This window comes from Sorex fumeus, unplaced genomic scaffold, assembly GCF_029834395.1.
Source record: "Sorex fumeus unplaced genomic scaffold, SorFum_2.1 ptg000033l, whole genome shotgun sequence".
NCBI lineage: Eukaryota > Metazoa > Chordata > Mammalia > Eulipotyphla > Soricidae > Sorex > Sorex fumeus.
In genome coordinates this window covers 13,984,584-14,006,308 of record NW_026606090.1, presented here as the reverse complement: position 1 = coordinate 14,006,308, position 21,725 = coordinate 13,984,584, and the positions used below count along the sequence as shown (strand labels likewise).

General features: G+C 38.1%; 1 pseudogene; it reads right to left on the bottom strand.

Annotated features, from left to right (window-relative positions):
* Nucleotides 1–19,644: 19,644 nt before the first annotated feature.
* Nucleotides 19,645–21,485, bottom strand: LOC130026123 (transmembrane 9 superfamily member 3-like; annotated as a pseudogene).
* Nucleotides 21,486–21,725: the final 240 nt, after the last annotated feature.

The following is a 21,725-nucleotide window of genomic DNA, read 5'->3' as shown; positions in this document are numbered from 1 at the left end:
TGTCATATGAATGATGTCACTGTCCTCCCAAAATTCCAAACGAGATCTGACCACGTCTCCTTCATGCAAAATTCTACTTCACAGAGTGGGGAGAAAGGGCTTCAAAGTTTAAGAAGACAACTCCCAGAACGAACACCAACTGGGAGTTCTTTGGCACTATGTGGCAACATGGGAAGATGCCGTCGTTGACAACACTGACAAGGATCAACTGGTTCAGCACCTCCATGATTGTGCGAGGAACGGCAAGAGAAGGATAGCTATAAAAAACGCCTGTCTTCAAAAACTCCTGAGCTTATTCTCCCATGTGGCTTGGCGCATGCCTCAGGCAAGCACAAGCAAATATCCGAGCTTGCAAAGCATTGCAGAGATGCGATAAAGGAAGACCTCAAAGAGAGAAGAGCAGCAGTGCTGATAGATGCGGCACAAGGCAGGAAAAGCATTCATGCGAACTACAAGACCAAGATGACTGCCCTCCGACATCCTGATGGCTCTATCACATCTTCCAGAAGGGCAATGGAGATTATCCAAGACTTCTACTCAGATCTCTTTGATAGCCACGTCCACCTGTCAACATACCAAATTCCGCAGGATGGATATGTCATTCCCAAAATTCTCCCTTTTGAAATCTGACACACCATTTTGTCAGTAAAGAAACAAACAGTACCTGGCCCAGACAAGGTCGGATCTGAACACCTGAAGAACCTGCCATCAGTACTCATCAATATACTGGCTCGGCTCTTCACTCACTACCTGTCTGAATGCAAGGTTCCATCCCAATGGAAAACCAGCAGGACTGTACTACTGTACAAGAAGGGAGACATGCATGACATTAGTAACTATCACCCTATCTGCCTATTGTCTGTCATCTACAAGCTGTTCACTTGAGTCATCCTGAATAGGATTGGCAGAACACTAGATCAAGGACAACCACGTGGGTTCCGTAAAGAATTCAGCATGATCGACCATATCTACACTATAACCAAGCTCATTGAGGTTTCTCAGGAGTTCAAGATGCCGCTCTGTCTAACACTCATTGATTTAAAGAAGGCCTTTGATTCTGTTGAGACAGAAGCAGTCATTGAAGCCCTAGCCAATCTGGACATTCAAACTCAATACATCAAGATCCTCCTTGAGCTGTATTACAGATTCACTACGAGGATCTCACGATTCTACGAAGAAGTGATCATCAATGTCAAGAGAGGGGTTGGCAGGGTGATACCATTTCACTGAAACTCTTCGGTGCCACCCTCGAGAACATCATGCAACGACTGGAATGGGAAGGAATGGGAGTGAAGATAGATGGTTGGCAACTACACCACCTCTGCTTTGCTGATGACATTATTCTAATAACACCAAACATTAGCTAAGCAGAACAAATGCTGTTGACTTCGACCTTGAGTGTGGAAAGCTGAATCTCACGAAGACAATGTTTATGAGAAACAGTATTGTTCCTGATGTTCCATTCTCTCTCAATGGAATGAACATCTCCGAATACAACAGTTATGTGTACCTAGGTCGAGAAGTCAACATGACAAATGACCTGGCTCCTGAGTTGTGCAGGAGGAACAGAGTGGCTTGGAACGCCTTCAAGAACGTCGAAGACATAACTAAGAGGACAAAGAACCTCTGGCTCTGAGCACATCTCTTCGATTCCACTGTTCTTCCTGCATTAACATATGCCTCAAAGACCTGGGCCTACGAAAACAGGATGAGAATGCTATTCAAGGTCTCCCAAAGAGGAATAGAAAGAGCTATGCTTGGAGTATCACGTTTCACTCAAATGAGAGAAAGATTCCAGAGTTCCGACCTCCTTCAATGGTCAAGAATCAGGGATGCTGTCTTGTTTGCCAAGGTGTCGAAAATCAGATGGGCTGGACACGTAATGTGATTTGGAGATGACCACTGGACTAGAGCCGTTACCAACTGGATTCCACGGGATGTCAAAAGACCTCTTGGCCACCCACATACAAGATGCTCAGACTTCTTCATCAAGACCCTGAACGATGGTTTGTTCCTAGAACGAACAGACACCATTGAGTTACACTAGCATGCAACAGGGACGAATGGAGACGTTACTGGCGCCCACTTGAGCAAATCGATGAGTAATGGGAAATCAAGTGTAATCAAGAGATCTTGCAGCTGACCCGGGTATGATTCTTCTGCCCCTCTTGGAGAGCCCAGCAAGCTACCAAGAATATCCCAACCACACAACAAATCCTGGCAAGCTACCCGTGATGTATTCGATATGCCAAAACCAGTAACAACAAGTCTCACAATTTATTATGAGATGTTACTGGTGCCCGCTCGAGCAAATTGATGAACAGCAAGAGGACAGTGCTACAGTGCTACAGTTTATTATGTTTATTGACCTATGAATGTTAAACAATCCTCGCATCCCCAAGATGAATTCTACTTGGGCATGGTGTATGATCTTTTCAAGTTGTTGGATTCTATTTTCTATAATTATGCTGAGCATATTTACATTTATATTCATCAGGGATATTGACCTGTAAATCTCTTGTGTGGGGGGAGAGGCATTTCATTCTGGTTTTGGTATCAGGATGTTATTTATCTCAGAGAAACTGTGAGTGCTTCTGTTTCTACATTTTTCTGGAAGAGCTTGAAAAAGATTAGCAGTAGGTCCTCTGACTCCCTCCAATATGGTAAATAATATAACCACTGAATTTTCAGAATTTTAAAGTTAATTGTTTTCTTTTTTCCATTTAAAGGAGAAAAATATTTGAGGCTAGCAGAGACAGAGTGAGAGACTTAAGCCTTGGTGAACTCTAAAATAAGATTATATTCATGAAAGAAAAATGTCAAGTATATAAAGATGCAGTTTCTGACCAGTAAACTGGAGAGGTTTGTGAGTTACAGTGTTCCCAAACCTGTTGACAATATTAGTAAAATGATTCTGAGAACTTAAGTTTCAAAGTTCTTCTTGAAAAATTCATGAATCTTTTGAGATGTTTAATTACTGTTTCAAATAAATTATCTGTCTTTTAAAAAAGTGAGAAAATTTATATGTGCTTATTGGTAGAAATGCTTTTTTTTTTTTGAAGATGAAGAGGTCTGTGACCTGTAGCATTACATGAGTACGCTCTCTTCCTTTCCATCCCCTTCTCCCTCTCTTTCTTTTTGTTCTAGCTGTTGTTTACTCTCTGGGACAGTTTCAACCCCCTGTATCATGCCAAAAATTGTGTAAAAGAAAAATCTGTGCTTTGGTTCTGACAGTTTGTCTTACCATCCCCTCTTAAAGAACTTGACACCTACTTGCTATCTTGCAGTAGTATAAAGTATGAATAAAAATGATTTTGATGTTTTGAAGTGTAAAAATGAATAAATAAATAAAGGTTGAAAGAATTCACTAGTGAATTCATCTGTGCAAGGACTTTTGTTTAGGGACGAACTTTTGATTACCATTTTAATTTCCTTGGTAGTGAGAGGTCTTTTCAGGTATTCCAAATCTTTTTTCAGCCTTGGGAGGTATAGGAATCCTGGAACTTATCCATTTCTTCTAGGTTCTGTTTATTCATGAAATAAAGCTCCTAATGATTCTTTTAACTTCTAAATATAGTATCTGTAGCCTGTTGTGTCGTGCCTCTTTTCATTACTGATATAGTTTATTAGGATTCTCTCTCTTTTTTTGTGAGTGTTGATGGTGATTTATCGATCTTTTTTATTTTTTCAAAGAACCACTCTTGGTTTCATTGATCTTTTGGATTATTTTTTTTTTTAATTCCTGCCCATTAATTTCTGCTCTAAATGTTATTATTTCCTTCCTCCTGCTTGTTTTGGGCTTCTTTTGTTGGTCATGTTCCAAGATCATAAGCTATGAAATTAAGTTATTTCTATGGGCACTTTATTCCTTCCTGATGAATTCTTGCAGGGTTATAAACGTTCCTTTTAACATCGTTTTTGCTGTGTCACACACATTCTAGTAGCTTGTGTCCTCATTCTCATTTGTTTCCAGAAATCTCTTGACTTCCTCTTTGATTTCCTGTGAATTTTCAGGCGTTTGATTTGATTCTCCATTTCTTTGTCTTATTCATTTCTGTTTTCAAGATATCAGGGTCTGAAAAGATAGTTGATACAATGTCTATCTTCTTAACTTTATGGAGGTGTGTTTTGTGGCCCAGCAAAACACTAGTGAATTTTTGGTTCATCTTGTAGAAAAGTCTCATATACACTGGAGAAGAATGTGAATTTGGCTTTGGGGGTGATGAAGAGTCCTGTATATACACTAGCATCCTCTATTCCATTAAATCTGTCAAAGCCAGCATTTTCTTGTTGAGTTTTAATCTTGTTGATCTATTAAGAGGTGACCATCACTAATAAGACTAGTCAATACAGAACATCCCCTGATATGATGCTCTGGGAAAAATATAGCTGAGGTGACCTCAAAATAAATAAAGAAAAGAAAAAAGAAAAAACAAGAAAATTAGACATGATAAAGATAAAAAGAAAATGGCACGCAAATAAATGTGTGACATTAATAAAAAGCTCATAAAATGTAAATAATACCTGTACTTTTATTAACCTCCTTGTGATGCAAACTGTATTATGTAATGTAAAAATGTCAGTATTAGGAGAAATTGAGTTAAAGGTATACACTGTTTACTGTTTTATAACTCTTTTGAAGCCTAAAATATTTTGTAAATAAATAGTATAAAATATAGTTTGTATATGTTTTTGCATACACATATATGTCTGTACATATACTGATATATGTGAATATGATATAGCTTGAATAAATAAACTATCAAGCTGCAAACCACAGGGTTTTATACTCCTGAGATTTTTCTGAGAAATGAACTCCTTGGAAAGGAATGATTATTCCATTCTAACTTCCCTTAATACCTGAAAATAGTAAGCATCATTGAAAAACAAAAGTGTTGTATCAAACCCCCAGGGAGGACACCAGGTTGTGCTGATTAATGAGAATTGTTATGTTATCCCATGACTCCTAACAATAATCTCTAACACAGAAGGGAATACTGAGTAGAGAAAACAAGTGGCAAGAGTTCACATGGGCATCCAGGGAGTTGGGCATTTTCTTATCTTCATAATTACATTCTGCAACCTGGAAACCGCATTCTCCACCATGATAATCCATAAAAGAACCATGTGATATAATTAAGTCCCTTGTGATGTTTCTTCAATACCAGGGTCTATACAACTTAAATTGAAAGAGATATTTCAGATGTAGAAATAGATTCAGGAGAATCTCTGAAAGTAATACATCCCTTGTTACCTAATCAACAACCACAGTAATTTCTAAGCTAAAGAAAATTAGTTCCAGAGATGAGGACTTATTTAGTTGATCAAAATTAGTATATAGACAATAATATTTCTATTACTGATAAATATCAGGCTTCCTACCTTGCCCTACCTGTAACAACACCCAAGAACCATATAACTATATAGGAGCCACATGACAACAGTCCTTCAGGAACCTCACACACTCAAAGGGCTTCTGGATCAAAAGTCTAACAATTATTCCAGAATTCTACTAGATAATTCTCTACCATTAGAACAAAGGATTTAACCCACCATGACCTGTTCTGCCGAATTATCTACTTAAGGAAGTGGAGATAGTCAAAAAGCAACAGAGATATAAACAACAGCCTGATACTTTAAAAATATGTTGGGTTGACATTCAGAGCTTCTGGACTGAATTCCATAGTACCCACAAATATTTTTGAGGAAGAGTAACACCCAGCTTCTTCCTGGCTTCCTCCTCAGTAATCACTACAGGTGGGACTTGAGGGACCAAGTGGGGTGCTGGGGATTAAATCCCATTGGACATAAGCAAGGCAAGAGCATTTACCACTGTACTATCACTACAGTTCAAACTTTTAAGAGCAGTTGGTGATGAAATTGAATTTGCCCATTTAAAAGTTTATAACAGAATAAGTCAAGATAAGTCAAGTGCATCAAAATTTTTGACTTTGGTATAAGTGGACCTCAAAGCAGGACTTCATATATGGCAATGAAAATTAAGGAAGCACTGAAAGAGAAATTTAAGCAACTTAAAGAAAAACTAATTTTGAATATTAGAGCATTATATAAATAAATTGAAAGAAATAAAGAATATAATAGCAAGTGTCTAGCCAAGAGAGGAGTCATAGCCACAGAATTCTTTTTTTTTCCCTTTATTTTATTTTATTTTTTTTTAAAGTTGTAGATTTACAATTTTTTGTGCTTTGGTTTCAATTATACAATGATCAGATACCCATCCCTCCACCAGTGCCCATTTTCCACCACCATGGATAATATCCCTCCCACCCCCATCCCCCCATCCCCCCTGTCTCTGTGGCAGGGCAATCCCCTGTGTTCTCTCTCTCCTTTTGGGTGTTGTGGTCTGCAAAAGAGGCATTGAGTGGCAAACATGTTCAGTCCATAGTCTAGTTTCGACATGCATCTCCCCTCCTGGGAGGATCCTCCAAACATCCTTTATTTGGTGCTCCCTTCTCTATCTGAACTGCCCTTTCCTCTAGGATAGCCGGCTGGCCTCTAAGTTATGGAGTAATCCTCCTGGTGCTGATCTCAGCTATTCTTGGGTATTAATCTCATACTTTGTTACTTTATATCCCCCAGATGAATGCAATCTTTCTATGTCTATCCCTCTCTTTCTGACTCATTTTGCTTAGCATGATACTTTCCATATTGTACCACTTGTATGTAAATTTCATGACTTCATCTTTTCTAACAGCTACATAGTACTCCATTGTGTAGATGTACCAAAGTTTCTTTAACCAGTCATCTGTTCTTGGGCAGTCAGGTTTCTTCCAGTTTCTGGCTATTGTAAAGAGCGCTGAAATGAACAAACAAGTGCAGATGTCACTTCGACTATACATTTTTGCCTCTCTGGGATATATTCCCAGGAGTGGTATTGCTGGGTCAAATGGGAGCTCAATTTCTAATATTTTGAGAATCGTCCATACTGTTTTCCAGAAGGGCTGAACCAGTGGACATTCCCACCAACAGTGAAGGAGTGTCCCTTTCTCACCACATCCACGCCAGCATCGGTTGCTTTTGTTCTTTTGAATGTGGGCCAGTCTCTGAGGTGTGAGATGGTATCTCATTGTGGTTTTGATCTGCATCTCCCTGATGATTAATGATGTAGAGCATTTTCTCATGTGCTTTTTTGCCATTCGGATTTCTTCTTTGAGAAAGTTTCTGTTCATTTCATTGCCCCATTTTTGGATGGGGTTGGATGTTTTCTTCTTGTGGAGTTTAACCAGTATTTTGTATATCCTGGATATCAACCCCTTGTCAGATGTGTATTCGGTGAATATCCTTTCCCATTCTGTAGACTGTCTTTGTATTTTGGTCACTGTTTCTTTGGAGGTGCAGAAGCTTCTTAGTTTAAGATAGTCCCATTTATCTATCTCTGTTTTCAGCCACAGAATTCTTAATGCTAAAAAAATGAGTGTCAATGAGCTTGAGGACAAAAATAGATCCCATGCGCAAAAAATTTGTAAGTCTACACTAATAAAAATTTTAAAAAATTTAAAAATTAAAAAATTTTAAAAAATAGATCCCAAAAAGAACAAAGAAGTAAAAAAGAAAAGGGTATAAAAATGAAATAAAGTGTAAGGTGTTAAACAGACAACAACAAAAGATATAATTTCCAACTTATAAGAATTCCATGAGAAGAGGAAACAGAAACATAAGGAATAACTTGTGGAAGATATAATAGCTCAGAACTTCCACAGTCTCTGGATGGAGACTTTTGCACATGTTCAAGAGGCTCAAATAGTAGTAAAAAAATATACTCAAATAGAATAAAACCAAGGCACATTGCAATGAAAATGACAAAAACCAGAGAGAGAAAAACTACTTAAAGACAGTGAGAGAGAAAAAAAACCTTAGATGTGAGAAAATAATATAAAAATCACAGCTGAGATCTTATATGAAACCACACAAGCAAGAAGGGAGTGGAATGACATATTCAAAACAGTGGCATTGTGGCACTGTCCTCCCGTTGTTCATCAATTTGCCTGAGCAGGCACCAGTAAAATCTCCATTGTGAGACTTGTTGTTACTGTTTTGGCATATCCAATATGCCACGGGGAGCTTGCCAGGCTCTGCCATGTGGCCAGGATACTCTTGGTAGCTTGCCGTGCTCTCCAAGAGGGACAGAGGAATCGAACCCGGGTCGGCCGCCTGCTATGCTATCGCTCCAGCCCATCAAAACAGTAAATGAAAAAAAAATTTAAACTTCAACCTAGAATTCACTACACTGAAAAGTTACTACTTAAATTTCTGAGTGGATAAAACTATTCTTATACAAACAAAAACTGACATTTGCTTCGTCTAAAACAGTCCTGCAAGAATTACCGAAAGGTTTACTATACAAAGAAAATTCCTGGATCCAGATTCTATTCCTAACAACCCAAATGGTCCCCTGAGCCCTGCAAGTAGTGATAACTGAGCACAGAACAAGGCATAAGGACTGAATACCACTCGGTGTGGTCTAAACCAAAAAAGAAAAAAAATTCAAGGAAAATTGCTGATTGCAAAAAGAACCAATTCCACACAGAAAAATGGAAAGATTCTTTTGTGTCAAAATCACTATGAATGTCAGTGGACTGAAATTCCCCAATATAAAAGATATGGAGGGATCGGAGGGAGGGTGTTTATTTTGCACATGGCCAACTCAGGTTCAGTGCCCAGCATCCCCTATGGTCCTCTGAGCAATTCCAGGAGAAATTCCTGAGTGCAAAGACAGGAGTAACCTCTGAGCATCATCTAGTGTGACCCAAAGAGAGGAGAAAAAACAAAAACATGGAATAGCAGGATGTATCAAGAAATAAAACTCAATTTTCAACTGCTTTTAGGAAGCACACTTGAATTTGCAAGGTATGCAAAGGCTCAGAGTTAAGGAATGAAAAACAACTATATAAGCATATGGTAGAAGAGAAAAAAGCAGGGATAATTATACTGATATAAACCAACTACCATTCAAGCTAAAATAATGTAAGAGCAAATATCCATGTTTATTTTGCTCTGGTTAAGAGACTAATAGTTAAGAGGTTAAAAGATCTTGACTAATCAGTATATACTCACTAAATGAAGGGACAAAAAAATAGTAAGATATTGCTCACAGATCTAAAAAAATCACATCAATAGAAACACACTAGTAGTGGGAGATATAAATACCAAATTTTACAAGAAGGCACATCAATAAGGCAGAATTTCAATAAAGGAACAAAATCTCCAAATAAAGCGACTATAATAACAGGGTTTAATTGACATATATAGTTCTCTCCATCCTCAAAAAGTGAATACACATTCTTCTCCAGCGCATGTGGGTCAATCACAAACTAGGACATAATGTAAATATACATAAAGTCACAAAAATAGAAATCACATCAAATATCTTTTCAAACCACAATGCAATATGGTTTGAAAATAACACAAAAAAAGAAGTACAGGAAAAGCTTTAACACTTGAAAACTGAATAAAATACTGTTTGAATAAATCAGGGAGGAAATAAAAAAATGTTCCTCAAGAATAATGAACAAACTATCAGAACTTATGGGAAACTCATAGCAACAAAGATGTATATTAGGAGCAAAGAATAAATTCAATCAACAATTTAAATACACATTTTAATAATCTAAAAAAAGCAACAAAATTAAATCTGCAATTTTAGAGGGAAGGAAATAATAAAAATTAGAGGGACAGCACCCAGAGTTCTGCCATCATGCCATGCTTTTCCCAAGTGGACCCTAAATCCTGCTACTTCTGCCTCCCTTCCTATGCTACCATCTATCTGGATTCCATAATATTACCTCTTTCAGTATCAACTACTATCTCTGATCACAAACAAAAATTAATCATAGACAAAGATGGGAGGAAAATTAAAACCTTTGAAAATTAAATGACTTTCTACTGAAAAATCAGTGGATTAAGGAGGAAGTTTTATCTCTTTTTATATTTTTAATTGAAACACAGTGAAATATACAGTTACAAGGTTTTTCATGATTGGGTTTCAGTCATATAATGCTCCAACACCTTTCCCTTCACCAGTGTACATTTCCCAACACAGATATCCCTAGTTGTTCTCCCTCCACTCCCAAATCCAGCCCCCTCCTCCTCCTCCTCCTCCTCCTCTTCCTCCTCCTCCTCCTCATCCTCCTCCTCCTCCTCCCCCTCCTCGTTCTCCTTCTCCTCCTCCTTCTCCTTCTTCTTCTTATCCTTCTTCTTCCTCTTCCTCTTCTTCTTTGTCTTCTTCGTCTTCTTCCTCTTCCTCTTATACCTCTTCTTCTTTCTCTTCCTCTTCCTCTTCTTTCTCTTCCTCTTCCTCTTCCTCTCTTCCTCTTTCTCCTCCTCCTCCTCCTCCTCCTCCTCCTCCTCCTCCTCCTCCTCCTCCTCCTCCTTCTTCTTCTTCGCGTCATATATTGCCACCCAGCACCACCAGGAATGATTTCTGAGTGCAGACCTAGAATTAAACACTGAACACTACTTTTGAAAAAATATCCATCTCTTTTAGGTTCTCAAAAACTTGGCATCATAAAGCTGTTCATAAAATCTCTTATGACATTTTTTCTAAATTTCGGAGGTATTTATTGTGGTTTCTCCCCTGTCATTTTTGATTCTATTTATTTGGGTTATTTTCAATTTTTTTCTTAATGGGCCTAGTTAAGAGTTTGTCAATCTTGTTTGCTCTTTCAAGGAACCAGCTCCTGGTTTCATTGATCTTAAGTATTGATTTCTTGTTTTTATGTCATTAATTATTTTTTTTGCTTTTTTTGGATCACACCTGGCGATGTACTGGGGTTACTCCTGGCTCTGCCCTCAGGAGTTACTCCTGGCGGTGCTCAGGAGACCATATGGGATACTAGGAATTGAACCTGGGTTGTCTGCATGCAAGGCAAACTTCCTACCTGCTGTGCTATCTCTCCAGACACTCATGTCATTAATTTTCACTTCAATTTTTATTATCTCTTGCCTTCTTCTTGCTTTGTGATTCATTTTCTGTTCTTTAAATAGCTTATATAGTTGAGCACTGTAGCATTGTGGCACTGTTGTCCTGTTGTTCATTGATTTTCTCTAGCAGGCACCAGTAACGTCTCACAGTGATTCGATAAAACAAAATATTGCAAGAGATAGAAAAGAAAACCTGGTTTGTAGATGGGATGAATTAGATATTCACCTGCCTGATGACTAAAATAGCACCATAAGGCACAGAAATTGTTAGAATAACATTACAAAAAGTAACTCTTTTTTTTGAAAAATAGCAAAGATGATCTTCTGCTTACTGCTCCACCATCGCAGCTAATGATTGCCATCCCAGGTGAGGCTTGTCACTGGGTATATTCTGGAACTGGATGTTACTGGTGTCCACTTGAGAAAATCGATGAACAACAGGAGGACAGTGCTACAGTGTTACACATTATCATGCAAATGAGTTATTTTGAAATAGAAGCACTTTAGCGCTGTAGCACTACCCCCAGTTGTTCATGTTGTTCATCGATTTGCTCGAGCGATCCCAGTAACATTGTGAGACTTGTTACTGTGTTTGGCTTATTGAATATGCCACAGGTAGTGTGCCGGCGAGATAGTCTTGGTAGCTTGCTGGGCTCTCGGAGAGGGGCGGAGCAATCGAACTCAGTTGGGCCAGGTCGGCCGCCTGCAAAGCAAAAGCCCTACCCACTATGCTATCGCTCCAGCCCACTTTGAAATAGTAATTAAAATATTAATTTGTTATTCCAGTCTCAGTGTTATGTTAAATTTGAGGTATTTATTGATAACTGAAGTGGCATAGTTACTTTGTAGAAAATGAAAAGAAAGACAAATTATTCCTATTACTCTTCCTTACACCGTGATTTTCTTACCATAAAAAAACACTAATATTGCTTAAATTCTTGCATTACTTAAGATGTGAGAGAGTTGCTTAATTTCCTTTCTTCTTCAACTTGAACCAGAATTTAATATCTTCTGGATAGAGATGACTCCTTCTCATTGTTACTTGACAGATTGTGGATTGTGACACATATTGAACATTATGGACAGACAAATAAATTCCACATTTTGAATTCCATAGATCCTGAACTCTTTGTGGCCATACAACATCTCACAGTATAGTAGGTAGGTTCACTGATTCATACTCCATTGAACTGAATAAACTACAGTTGGCGCAGTTTTCATCATTCCTTGATTGTGGAAAACAGAGGGGCAGCACTAAATGTATTTAATCATGTGCCCAGACTGGCCTACTTACCTCTCTTGTCTTGTGCTGATTCCATGTACCCAGGTCCTCAACGTCGGTTTTTGAAGTACTTTGAAACACGAGATAAAAAGCCAGCATAGCTGGCATAAAAGCTTGGTACTAAGTGTCGTGAGGATCCATATGCAGCTAAGTGCACAATCAAGAAAAAAGCAGTGGGTTAGGAAGGCCAAAGTGTGGGCAATCATCTTACCTGTGCCCGCAAGAATTTATGAGGAGATGTAGTGCCACCAGTAGGTCAACCTGTATCTGTGGGTTAAGTATATCAGTAGCCTGATGGTGCCTTCAGGCTTCCTGATACCTCACAAATTGTTGCTGTACCTCTAGCTGGATTCCAACAACTCAGAAACAAGTTTCCCGAGAAATTAAATGGCCAAAAGTTAGGTATGTGAGAGCCAAACCCACAAACCACCTCTGACTCAGCCATAAGAGCTCATTTATTGGCCTTGTTTCAGAGACCCATAAATAAATCTCGAAAGAGATAAAAAGCTGTAGTTCATCCCAGACTCATGCAAGCCTGAAGAAACCAGGGCAAATCAGAGGAGGGCAGATCAGTCTGGTGTCTGCCCAAGCGGAGCCCCTGGCAGCCACTTGCTCTCACAATCCAAAATTGCAACCATACCCTTATCTGGACTCCAGCTTCTCAGGATGGACAATTCTGAGATATAATCTGCAGATATTTGGATATGCGAGATTTGTGAAAGAAATCTTCAGGCTTTCTCAGTGTTGGGATGGGTTACCTCTCCCCACCTACCTGTATTTCCAGAAGCCTCAGCAGCCATGTCCATACTCCAAAACTGCCACAGTTATAAAAGCTACTCCAGCCTTACCTTCCCCCGTAAAAGTATTGAATGCCCTGAAACTAACATGATGACCTCTTAGTACCTGTATTACACAATGCACAAAAGGAGAAAAAGAAAGAAAAGTGCCTACCATAAAGACAGTGTGTGGGGGATGGGGGAAGTTGGGAGATGATGGGAAGGAAATGGAGGACATTGGTGGTGGGAAATGTACACTGGTGGAGCCGTAAGTGTTGGATCATTGTATAATTGAAACCCAATCATTATCAGGGTTGTAATGGCTTATCTCATGAATACTTAATGAAAAAATTTAAACAGAAAAGAAAGAAAGAAAGAAAGAAAGAAAGAAAGAAAATTTAATTTATGGATGCAATAAATGGTCATAGAAAAGTTAGGACATTAAAAGGAGAACTTATTAAGTTCTTACATTCTCAGTGAAAAGAAAACATACCGTGTCAGTCAGGGCCCTGGGAATACAACTAGGAGACAGATGATAGGAGAAAGGGAAAGACATAGATCACAATTTTTATTGATATTTCCAAGGGAAAGGCAAGGAAATATAATAACAATGAGTTTGGGGTATAGGAGTGGTTTCCAATGCATAGTACCTAGTTCAAGGTGATTTAGAAAAAGGAAAATATTGGCTTGAAATGTGAATGAGGATACTTCCTTGAATCAGCTAGTCTGCACAAGAAAGAAAAGTTTCAGGCATGCTCACTGTTAGGAGAAAGGTCAACACTTTGATTATGGTATAACCTTGTGGTTCATGAATGCAAATAGTTTCAGAATCTGATACACAGAATAGGAACAGGAGTGAAACCTCCAGCTGACTGGGACAAGGATAAGTGATAGTCCTTTTCCCAAAATCCAACAGGATGAATCTTCCCCAAATCACTTTCAGATGATTTCAGAATATTTTTAATCCTCAATAATTTAATATAAAAAATTTTTCACAATATCATCTACCATAAGATTGTTTTCAAAAGATAATAGGACTATCAGAGCACTTCAAAATGTCAAAAAGTAGCTGCTGATGATGATAGAAATGTGTGTCTACCAAAAAGAATGTGGGGTCTTGTGGTATCTCTTGGTTGGAAACTAATTGAGTGTTCTCATGAAGAACCACTGAAGGGGAATCCTGTCTCAAAGAACAAATAGGAGTGCAAAGGATGCTGACAGGAGGATTAGGGACTGTACACAGGGGGCTTTCAGGAGAATGGTCCCAAAGACTCTACCAGTGAAATCTGCAAGCTTCCTCAAGGACCTAAGACAAAAATAACAAGTTAAGCGAGAGAGATCTCCATCAGTGTGAAAGTCCAGGCTGGTGGCATGTTACCACAAATAAGGCAGTAGGTCAGCTATCTCATGAACCAGAATCCATCAGCCTAGTATCAGAGAAGCAAAGCATGTCACATTTGAGTAAGTCCAGGTGTTATCGAGAGAATATTCAGGGGCAGAATTCAACCCAGCAGCTAGAAAGGCTGACAATTTTTAGCTTTGGTTCCCCTGCTGACCATAAACTAGAGAGATGCTGGCAACCCCATATGCTGGTATTGAGTCAGAATAGAACAGAAGAGAAACCTGGAAAAATAGGTCCTTTAAGAGTTACTGTTAATTCTCCCTGCACCCAACCAGCACTGGTTGTTTTTGATCTTTTTAATGAGTGCTAGTCTCTGTGAGATGAAATGACATCTCATTGTTGTTTTAATTTGCATCTCCCTGATGATTAGTGATGTAGAGCATTTTTTTCAAATGCTCTTTTGCCATTTGTATTTCTTCTTTTTTGATTGTTAACTTTTCATTTACTTATTTTTATTTTTAAATTTTTAAATTATTTTTAATTAATTCACCATGAGGTATGGTAACAAAAATTTGAGCTTCAATCATACAGTCATCAAACAACCATCCCTTCACCAGTGCACATTTTCCACCACCAAAATCCCCAGTATCCTCCCTCATTCCACACCTCCCCCTGCCTGTGTGGCAGACAATTTGCAAAATACTCTTTCTCTACTTTAGTTACCTTCTATATTTCAAGATCAGTCCTACCACCCCTCATGCTTGCCAAAAATGCAATGCTAGACAATGTGTTTTGTATTGCTTGTTATGGATATAATATAATATCCCCCGGCTGCTTGCAGCCACGCACTCTAATAATTCTAAGATTTTAATAATTCGGATTTGAAGAAATTGCTGCAGCAAGTTGCTTGAGTCCAAGATTTGCTTGTGTGTCTCTGGATTGTGGCTATATGGGAGCTTAAGTAGACGGTACGTGGATGTGGCATCATCTCAGAGTCCCATTGGAACAGGGGGAAAGAGAAGAGCCCACTTCTCCCTGTTCCGTGAGAAATGGGATTTGCCATCCCCACAACTCACACCTGGAGCTTCTTGATGACTTCTAGAAAATGGAGGCCACTAGAGCTCTTAGAGGGGAGGCAGAGGGACGACACCTGCCCCCGTCTGGAGCAATCCAGTGGAGAAAGCCTATGCTAAGTCCCAGGCCATCTCTGCAGCAAGTTTCTCAGGTCCTAGATTCATTTATGTGTCTTGTATTTCTTCTTTGAGGAAGTTTCTTCTCCCCAATTTTTGATGAGGTAATGTTCTAGCATTTGATATTAACCTCTTGTAATGTTCCAGCATTTGATTTTAATTTCTTATCAGATAGGTGTTGGGTAAGTAATTTTTTATCCCATGGGCTGTCTTTGTATTCTGATCACCATTTCCTTTGAGAGGCAAATTTGGTGAAATGCTGAGAATCCAGCTTTCTTGGAAAACAATATGGGCATCACTCAAAAAAACTAGAAATTGAGCTTCCATACTATCCATCAATATTAGGAATATATCCCAGGGGACAAAGAACACAATGCAGAAAAGACATCAGCACTTCTATATTCAGGTAGCACTGTTCATCATAGCCAGAACCAAAACAACCCAAATACTGGAGAATAGATAACTGGATCAAGAAACAAGGACAATAGGAACAAGAACCATAAGGACTGTTCCATGTTTGGAAGCTTGACAGAAGTGAAGGTGTGGGAAAGGAAGTTAGGAAAGAGAAGGCACCACTATGACAATGATGGAGATGATCACTATGGACAAGAACTAATGCAAATAGTAGGTAAAAGGGCAACATGATAACTTTTAAATATTGCAAATCATAATGCCCTAGATAAGAGAGAGAAAGAGAGAGAGACAGAGACAGAGAAAGAGAGAAAGAGAGAGAAAGAAAGAGAGAGAGAGAGAGAGAGAGAGATATGAAAATCGCCTTCCCTAGAGGCAGGCTGTGGAATTGATGAGAGGGTAGCTGGGAATATTGGTGGTCGGAAATATACACTGATGAAGGGATAAATGTTGGAGCATTGTATGACTAAAACCCGACTATGAACAACCTTGTAACTGTACTTCATGGTGATTTAATTTAAAAATTTAATAAATAAAATAGGTTTAAAAATATCAAGTAGCAAGAAATTAACTTAACAAAAGAGGTGGGAGATTTTTACCATAAAAACTTCAAAACTCTTAAGAAATAAAAGAAGAAGAAACAAGAAAAATATTTCATGTTCTTGGATTGGAAGATCAGTGGTGCTAAAATGATGATCCTACATAAATTATTTTGTAACTTTATGTTCCCCAGATGAATGCAATCTTTCTATGTCTGTCCCTTTCTTTCTGACTCATTTCGCCTAGCATGATACTTTCCAAGTAGTACCACTTGTATATGAATTTTATGACTTCATCTTTTCTAACAGCTGCATAGTACTCCATTGTGTAGATGTATCAAGGTTTCTTTAACCAATCATTTGTTCTCGAGCATTCAGGTTTTTTCCAGATTCTGGCTATTGTAAAGAGTGTTGCAATGAACAAACAAGTGCAGATATCATTTCCACTATACTTTTTTGCCTCTCTGGGATATATTCCCAGGAGTGGTATTGCTGACTCCAAATGATTTTGTAGCCAAAACAATACTGCAAAAATAAAAACCAGAATCTATGAAATACACTGAGGAAAATTAGGTAGAATGCTTCATCATCTTAACCTCAAAAGTCTTTTCAATGATGCAACTGGCAGGAGCAAGAGAATAAAAAAAAGTAAATGGGACTACATCAAATTAAAGGTTCCACATGGCAAAAGAAACATGGGCTAAAAATAAAGGCTAATTAAATGGCAAAAATTATTTGCAGTCAACATATCATACAAAGGGGTTATATCCAGGATATATAAAATACAAAGATCAATCAAAAAACCAAAAAGCTCATCAAAAAATGAGGAGATGAAATGAGATGAAAAGGGACTTCTCTCAGGAAGAGATGTGCCAAGAGGCATATGAAAAATTATAGCCATCACTTATTATTAGGAAAATGCAAATCAAGATGACAATGAGATACTGCCTCACACTGGTAAGGGCACATATAAAAAAAATAAAAACAATCTGTGTTTGTGGGAATGTGGTGAAAAGGGAACTCTCATCCCCTGATAGTGGGAATGTTTCTGATCCAACCACTATAGAAAACAGTATGGAGGGCTCTCAATTTATTGAGTTAAATACTTTTGGCTACCTACCCCTAGAACAGAAAAACATTCATTCAAAGGGACATATGTGCACCATTTTCATTGCAGCACTCAGTGCAATAGCTAATATTTCGAATCAACCTAAGTGTCCAAAAATAGATCATAAAGATGTGGTATAGATAGATAGATAGATATATAGATAGATAGATAGATACACACAACGGAATACTATATAGATGTAAGGAATGATGAATGAAATCAACGAATTTAATGCAAAATATATGGCACTGGAAAATATCATGTTAAATGAAGTGAGTCAGAAGAAGAGTGAATACGATATCACTTTTATGTGATGTTTATAGTAACAGGATGAGGAAATGCAGTGGTTTGGGAGGCAGAATGCCTATACCATCCATTGTTTCTAAATATAGGGAAAAGAAAAGACAAAGATGGGGTACAGGGAAGAGTCAGATGAGAAACAACAGGGGGACAAGTATCAGTGTTCTTCGGTGATGTTAAGGAATGATAGAGCTAAATATCCAAACCACAGAATCAACAAAATGGAAACCATGAAACCCAAACTAATAGCCAAATTTTAAAACACGCTTATCCTGATGGTGGGCTGGGGTTGGAGAGAGAACCTGGGAATACTATTGGTGTAAAGTTGATTCTAGTGGTGTGATCAGTGATGGAATATTGTCTGTCTATGGCCCAATTATGAATAAAAATCACAGTTCTCTAATAAAATTTAGAAAAAAAATTAAAATAAAAATATAGTTTCTTGCAAAAACAACTTGATTCCACACATATACAAAAATGTCAGCACAACACTTTATATCATTGATATCTCTCGATTTCTTTCTTTCTTTTTTTTTTGGTCAGGAAATTTTATTTTTACATTCTAAAGCAGTAATGCTTTAGAAGTTACTTAAGTGCCCCAGACAGGATTAACAAAATTAAATGTTTCTTAATTACAAATCTTTCTCCTGTAGGAGTTCCAGAAAAAAGAGAAAACAATCCCCCCTCCCCAAAGTAAGACACACACACACATTTTGAAGAAAGTCCCATGTTTCATGCTGTGGTAGGCAAAATGTAAAAAGCATCTGAACTCACACATTTCTACACCAATCATCATCAGAAAAAAGGACTCTGTAGTCGATCTGTACATCCACATGCAATTGGGAATCTATACCTATGTTACATTATTTAATGTTATATACATTTATTACCCACCCACCCTTATTTTTTTAAATAATTTCTTATGTAAAACCTTCATTCAAACCCAAAAAAGATGTAAGACTAACTTGAGGGGAGGAAAAAAGATAATCACTTTAGACATTCAGTTAAATGTAGTTTATCTAAATCTCAAAATGTTTAATAGAAACAAATATCTTCTCCATTCAACACTTTGCTTTCTAACTGTACAGTACATTGTGTAGCAGAGAGGGAGAAAGTACACCTCTATCTTCAGACTGTATCTTCTTTGGATGGAATTAAGATGTAACTGAATAGATTTATGATAAATAAATGGGAAGTTGGTCCAAAAAAGATGACAGCAGATATTACATGCAGGATTTAATATTTTTTAATTCTCTTTATGTATATTTTTTTAAAAGGATGAAGTTGAATGGGGTGGGGAGGGAAAGCAAATCAAAAGAGAACCCAGACTCAATATATAAAAATGTCCCAAAATAGGTTGACGATGGCAGTAAAAATAAGAGAAAAAAAGTAATCTTTCTGGAACATCATTTTTCAGTAACACAAAAACACTAAATGTCAGGAAGATTTCTATTCATGTAATTTAGCATCCAAGTTTCCCTCTATTTATTTTATTGGAACAAATGCTTTAAATAAAGTATTTGTCCTCTTCACTGAAGAGAGCTGGTCTATTTCATCTTTAATGAGCTAGTTTTGGGGAAGATTAGCCATGTATTGTAGTAATGACTACTGCATAAAATCCAAGCATTTGCTGTGAACAGTTGGAGAAAGCAGTCAGTAAGAACCTATAGGATCAACGGAAATAGATGTTACTAATAGACTAATAGATGTCATCCATGAAAGAGACCCACAAAGTACCCAGTGTTAAGGCCAAAATCTCTTCTTGCGCTTCTTATGCTGTGCAAGTTCTACCCCTATGAAAAAGAAATTGATCCGAAATTCTAGGTTTTCTTGGATCTTTAGTCAATTTTCACATTAGTGTAGATTTTTTGGACAAAGGCACTTGTTCCCATGAAACCAATTGCTCCACACATTATCCCCAAGGCTGTGCTAAATATCACCATATATCCAAAATAAAATGATGTTTTAAATAAGCCATACATCTTTGTTTTGAAAAAATAGTAGTAAAAAGAACACATATAAACATAGATTGCAGTTGATGCGGCAGAGAGAAAACTTTTCCATTGCCACCTATAATCCTCTGCATTTAGTAGGAAATATGTACACACGATGGTCACACAGACAGTCACAATAAAGAGGATGATCAGCACCAGCATCATGAAGCCATAGACGTAATAGATCTTATATGCCCAGAAAGATGTTAAGATAAAGTACATTTCAATAAAGATTGAGCCAAATGGTAAAATTCCTCCGAGGCAAACAATAACAGCAGGCTCCATGAACCATTTTTTCTCCGGTATGGGACGAGGCACCACATTGACACGACAAGGAAAGTTAGGTTGACCTGACAGATTTTGGCCAAGTATTGTACCAACAAGATTTAGAGGAAGAATAACAAAAAACAGATGCAACAAACAGCCACCATAGTTCCAAAAGGAATGGCTCTAGAAGCCTGGTAATAAATGGCAATAAAATTGATGAAGAATGCAGTGCCACACACCATAGCTGGAATAAGAAATGCCCCAATAAACATCTGTTTTATCCATGTCCTTCCTTCTTGTCTGGCATATAGACTTCCTCCAAAATAACCATTGACTGGAGATGTAGCAGCATAGACAAATATGGCTATACTGAGCATCGACCCTCTCTCTGTATATAAATCTTCTATCGTTGCAACAATAATGATAATAAGAGACACAGAAAATATCTGACAACCAGAACCAATGAGAGAGGAAAATTCAGTGGGTGACTTAATGGTCTAAATACATCTCCATGCACTTGCTTCCATCCATACTCATCTCCTGGGTCTCTATCCATGTCATCCATTTCTTCTTCTTTACTGTATCGGGTATAATCTTTTCTTAAAGTTCTCATTAAAATCTTTGATACTAAGCCCACCAAGAAAATCACCATCATGAAGGAGTTGAAAATTGAAAACCAATGTATCCTGCGTTGAAAAAAGGATCAAGATATTTGTCAAATCGATCTTCAAATTTTACATCTGATTTTTTTCCATTTTACTGAATATGACATTTGTATTTTCATATTGGGAACTAGTTTGACCTTTCCTTCACTAGGTTGATATCAACAATTCGATTTGCATTAAAACCTATTTCGAGTTTTTTGTACATCCAAAGATAGTACTCTTCACCATTTTCATCTGCTTCACCAACAATACCTCATATTGGTAAGTCATCTATGTACATCTGGTACCAGTGATGATTTTTATAGCATACACAAATTTGCATCTCTTTTTATATAAGTCAATTTCACAGTAGGTGGCTTGGCATCACATCATCTTTGAATTTAATATCCAGACCACTAAATTCCAATTCAACTCCCTGAAGTGCTTCTCCCAAAATTTCATGGTAATGACTGATACTTTGTTTTGACCCCACAGAGAATGGAAGTGAAAAGTACTTGTATGTCTCTTGGCGATTATGGTAAGGCCCAACAGTATTCATCCAGAAGACAACTTCTTTATCTTGATACTTGTGTTCGTGCTCGTCCGCCCACCCACTTCTGGGGCAGCTGCAGCAGCAGCACAACGCGGCGGCAGCTCCCGCCACACCGGGAGCACCCGGCAGTGGCCTCATACTCCACGCTCCCACCGGACTGGCGCCACAGGCCCACCGACTCCTCCGCCGCCACTGCGGCCGATTCGCATCCATGGGGCGTGCAATGACGCTCCCCGCAGGGCTCAGCTGCTGGCTCCTCCATGGCACAGCCACTCCAGATCCTCCCCTCTCCCCCGCCTCCACTTCCTCTGACTCAGCCTCTCGATTTCTTTTTTACATTTAATTTGATCACTTGATCACTTGACTTCCCGTTAATCC